The following is a 5693-nucleotide window of genomic DNA, read 5'->3' as shown; positions in this document are numbered from 1 at the left end:
GGTTCTTTCTTTGTTCTAATCTCAGTTTTCCTAGCCACTCCCCCCACCCCAACCCTGAACATTTCTCATTGTTCATCCTCCTGGGAAACTACAAAGCAGCTCTGTATCCCACCTCTCCTTTGTTTAATAGAATATAACTTCAGTAATAAAATAACAATTCTATCTCCCCATTCCTACTTCACAAGCCTGCCCTGGATTCCTGGACTCAAGCATTCTGCTTCTTGTTAAGAATTTCAAACGACTCCTCCGAAAGCAGACACTGGCCGTGGTCCAACCTTCAGATGAAAAGCACTCCGGATTGTGAAGGCTTCCCCTCTCTCTTAGTGTTGCCCGTCCTTGTGGTCATCCTGATAGGGGCAAGTAGAGAGAAGTGACCCCTCAAATTTCATTTTAACACCCATTCTGGATCGGAAGACCATTAAAGGGAGAGCCGGCGGCCCTACACCGCTGCTCTGTGTCAGCAATTGCTGCTGTGTCCTGGGGCAGAGCCGCAGAGGATGGAAGGCTGAGCTGCTCATCCGATGGTTTGATTGACACTTCACAGACAGGGGTGGGAGAGACGAGCAGGGGAAGCAGCAAGCTGTACAGCTCAGAAATAATGAGAGGACCCGAATCGTGAGAGAGAGAGAGCATGGAATAAATAAGAGAGACCTAGGAGTTGAATGATGAGGAACAGGCTTCTGTTCTTTCCTCTGCACCTCTTTGCCAAGCAGCTAGAGCCTGGGGCAAGGAGACAGGCAGGATGACCAGGGAGTGGCCCCTGGGGACCCATTCTGCCAGCTGCTGGGGATATTTGGGGCAGAATGGGCAGAGGATGCCCGTGTGAGAAAACCAAGCTCGCAGAGCTAGATCTGTTCATGGTCACCATGCACATTTCAGACCCATAGCATGTCTCAGCTTTTATCCCTCTCCTCCATCCCCACTCCCTTTGTCATCCATCTGCCTTCCTTCTCCTAGATTCCTGCATTAACCTCATAACCAGTCTCTCCACCCCATTCTTGCCCCTCTTAATCTATCCTTCTGTGTTCCTGCCAGAATCCTCCCTCTGAACAGCCACTCTGAACAGGTCACTCCTCTTCTGAAAATTCTCTAATAGTTGCCTATTTTCTATTAGGATAAAATCGTGGCTTCTTAGCCTGGCACACAACGCAATAGGCGTTCTGGCCTCTGCCCCTGCAGTTCCACCACGGTCTGTTCTCACTGTGCTCTTCAGGCCCTGGCAAGGCTGAGCTGAGAGAGGTTCCAGCACTCTCTGTGATGATTCCAAGTCCCCCACACACACCCGCACACCGGCTCGGATGGCCTCTCTCCCACAGTCCCTTCCTACCCTGTCTACGTCTCCATGATGACAATGAGCAGAGAATATTTCAATTGTCTGCATGTCTGCCTTCGTCCTCAGCTCCCTAAAGAGAAGGGTCTTCTTTGATTGTCATTTTTTATAGGTAATACAGACACGGTGAACAACAATGAAAAAGTTCAAAAGAAAACACTACAAAAAGGAATTCTCCTTCCCATCCTACCCTCAGCCATTTCCTGCTCCTCATCATAGGCAATACTCTTACTATTTTCTTTTGTATGCTTCCAGGGATGTTCTGTGGGTATACAGACATACTTACATGGTATATTCCTTTTTTTTTTTTTTTAAATCTCAGAAGTAGCATACTATACCGCACCTTGCTGTTTCCATTTCCTGTATCTTGGCTCCCTCCTGAGTCATCCTGGGCTGGTACATTCCTGTTGATGGCTACACAGTATTCCCTGGTGTGGAGAAGGCATATGGGATAGAAAAGCACCCACACGTGTCTGTTGAATTGATGGTGGGTTTCTCTGCTGTCCCAGGCATCTTAGACATGTGGCTCTCTCAGTTCAGTTCAGTTCAGTCGCTCATGTGTGTCCAGTTCTTTTCGATCCCATGGACTGCAACAAGCCAGGCTTCCCTGTCCTTCACTATCTTCCGGAGCTTGCTCAGACTCATGTCCATTGAGTTGGTGATGCCATCCAACCATCTCATCTTCTGTCATCCCCTTCTCCTCCTCCCCTCAATCTTTCCCAGCATCAGGGTCTTTTCTAATGAGTCAACTCTTCGCATCAGATGGCCAAAGTATTGGAACTTCAGCTTCATCATCAGTCCTTCCAGTGAATATTCAGGACTGATTTCCTTTAGGACTGACTGGTTGGATCTCTGGTACTAGGTATTTGGGGGAGGTGAGAGGTCTGTTCTGGACTGGCCCAGTAAGGTTCATCAAAGGCTGAGAGTGTCTTCTATGAGATGCTGAGCACAGTACCCTCCTTCAAGCCAGGAAGTAGGTTGTGGAATCCCTAGAGACCTTAACTTCTGCTTCCTGCCATGCCTTTGTTTCGCGTTTGTTGAATAGCAAATATTAGGGTCAACTCTGCTCCCTCAAGATACAAGAGTTCAGTTGCTAGGCAGTCTCCAAGGGAGGGAGGAAATAAGGAAAGTCCTGGAAAATGAGGCTGAAACCTCTGAGAAAATATTAGATCATCATTTAGCCTGAGCACTGGGGGTTACACGGATGCTCTCAGACCTCACTGGGACGAGAGGAAATGCAATAAACACGAGAGAGGATCGGTTTTCATTGTCTTAAGGGAAAACATCCCTGAAGACGAATGATGGCCTCTTCTTAATCTTGTTTCAAGGCCTTTCTATCCAAGCTCTATACAATTTGTTGTGGTTGTTGTTATTTACTTGCTCGGTCATGTCCAACTCTTTAGCGACCCCATGAACTGCAGCCTCCCAGGCTCCGCTGCCATGGGATTCTCCAGGCAAGAATACTGGAGTGGGTTGCCGTTTCCTCCTCCAGGGGATCTTCCCAACCCAGGGATCGAACCGACTTTTCCTGCATTGGTAGGCGTGTTCTTTTGCACACTCTTCTGACTGTGGTGCTCTAAGATATACCCAAGTGCTCATTAAGCTGTCTTTACAGATGTATGTATCTGAATGGGTATATTCCCACTCCAAGGATTTTGGAGAAGGTTCGATTAAAGCTCAGCTGATGTTGAGGCAAATGACAAATCAGAGTGCTGAGAGGATTTCCCTGGTGGTTCAGTGGTTAAGAATCTGCCTGCCAATGCAGGGGACACGGGTTCCATCCCTGGTCTGGGAAGATTCTACCTACTGAGGGGCAACTAAGCTCGTGTGCCACAACTATTGAAGGCCACGTGCCCTGGAGCCCATGTTCTGCAACAAAAAAAGCCACCGCAGTAAAAAGCCTGAGCAGCACAGCTAGAAAAAGCCCACTTGCAGCAACGAAGACCCAACGAAGCCTAAATAAATAAAATGTAAAAGTTTTTAAAACAACAAACCAACCCAATGCTAAAAACTGGCGTCCCAGTGCTGCTCCTTGGAGGTGAGGGTGTGTCTGGAATGGAGACTATATATGAACCCTCTGTCAGGACCTCCCCCTTCCACTCTCTTTCGTGTCCTTCCCATGCTTCATATCCTGGATATCAGGAAAACTCTGGAGTGGCAAGTTGAGGGGAGGAGTGAGAATTGAGGGCAAGAAAAGAAAAGTAGCTTTCACACGGCTTGGGCTGGCTTGACAGGTGACAAATAGCAACTAAAATTCAGTAGCGTGCAGGAAGATTAACTCCAGGGGTTCAGCTCTCTGGTATTCTCCAGTTTTCAAGTAGATCTTGTCTTCCCCTCTCCCATCTCTGCAGATGGTGCTGTTAGGGAAGGTCGATGAATAGGGGAGTTCAGGTCCTCTCCCACAATATACTGCCAGATGTGGGCTCATAGAGGCAGAGAATCAGAGGGAAGCCTAAGGGAAGGGAAGAGAAGCAAAATTCTGGAGAGCAACTTTTTTTTTTTTTTTCTTTTTTGGCTGTGCTGTGCAGCATGTGAGATCTTAGTTCCCCAACCAGGGATTGAACTTGGGCCCCCTACACTGGAAGTACAGAGTCTTAACCACTGGACACCAGGGATGTCCCTGGAGAGCAATTTCTAAGCCATCATCAATCCCCATTTTCTGCTTGTTGCCTCCAGACTGCCCCCCCAACCTCCCAGAGCCAGTCTAGCCCATCTCCTGAGCAATAATGCCTGCAAGATTCATCTCTTACTCTGCTTTCTTTTCTGTTTTTTAATATTTATTTATTTTTGACTGTGTTGGGTCTCTGTTGTGGCACACAGGATCTTTTGTTGGGGTGTGTGCAGGCTCTGGTGTCCACAGGCTCGGTAGTGGCAGCACACGGGCTTTGTCTCCCTGAGGCATGTGGGATCTTAGATACCTGCTGCTGCTGCTGCTGCTGCTAAGTCGCTTCAGTCATGTCCAACTCTGTGCGACCCCATAGACGGCAGCCCACCAGGCTCCCCTGTCCCTGGGATTCTCCAGGCAAGAACACTGGAGTGGGTTGCCATTTCCTTCTCCAATACATGAAAGTGAATAGTGAAAGTGAAGTCGCTCAGTCGTGTCCGACTCCTAGCGACCCCGTGGACTGCAGCCCACCAGGCTCCTCCGTCCATGGGATTTTCCAGGCAAGAGGACTGGAGTGGGGTGCCATTGCCTTCCCCTTAGATACCTGACCAGGGATTAAACCTGCGTCCTCTGCGTTGGAATGTGGATTCTTAACCACTGCACCGGCAGGAAAGTCCCTCTTACTCTGCTTTCTCACTGGTTCTTATTCTTCCGTTCATTTTTCTGTTTCTGCCTGGGCCCCCTTTCTTCCTTTGAGATCAAGAGTGAAAGAGAGGTTTGAGGGAAGGCCTTTGTGGACAGATGGTATGATACCAAGACCTTGCTGGAGGAGAGGCCTCGAGGCAGTGAAAGAGGGAAAGGGGACTAAGGGAGCCAGGGAATCTAGGGCACCAAAGCCACAGGGCTCTGCTTCTTACTGATGTTCTGCCGCTAAATCGTGTCTGACTCTTTTCGACCCCATGTACTGCAGCACGCCAAGCCTCCCTGTCCTTCACTATCTCCTGGAGTTTGCTCAAACTCATCTCCATTGAGTCAGTGATGCCATTCAACCATCTCATCCTGTCACCCCCTTCTCCTCTTGCCCCCAATCTTTCCCAGCAGCAGGGTCTTTTCTAATGAGTCGGCTCAAAGTACTGGAGTTCCAGCTTCAGCATCAGTCCTTCCAATGAATACTCAGGACTGATTCTTGGTGGGAGGCTTTATGGAGTTTAGCCTGCTGGGGCTGGGAAGGAAGCCCTCCGTTGTACCACTTGCGCCTTTCTCCTCTGGCTGCTGGTTACAAACAGGACTTCCATGCTTGGGATTTACTGGCCTCTTGAATCTGTGCACTAGTGTCTTTTACCAGTTCTAGAAACTGCTCAGTCATGATCTCTTCTCAGATATTTGCTTCTGCTCTATTTGTTCTTTCTGTCTGGGATGTTAATTACATGTGTGTCAGGCCTTTGTCCACTGTGTCTCTTACCTTCCCAAGTCCCTCCTTCCTTTTTTTTTTTTTCTCTCTGTGCCGCATTCTGGGTAATTCTTCACTATTATCTTTTACTTTGCTAATACTCTGTTCCACTGCATCCAAGTTACTTTTAAATTAATGAGTGGCTTTTCAATCATAGTTCCTGTAGGTTTTTTCTTTTTTTTAGAAATTTTAAAAAATTCTATTTTTTAAATTTTTTAAAAGTTTTAAATTCTTTTTCAAATTTTAAACTTTTTTTCTTTGTAATGGGGTGTAGCCAATTAACAATGTTATGGTACTTTCAGGTGAAC

This window comes from Bos indicus x Bos taurus, chromosome 19 (genome assembly GCF_003369695.1).
Source record: "Bos indicus x Bos taurus breed Angus x Brahman F1 hybrid chromosome 19, Bos_hybrid_MaternalHap_v2.0, whole genome shotgun sequence".
Lineage (NCBI taxonomy): Eukaryota > Metazoa > Chordata > Mammalia > Artiodactyla > Bovidae > Bos > Bos indicus x Bos taurus.
This window is presented reverse-complemented; position numbering follows the sequence as displayed.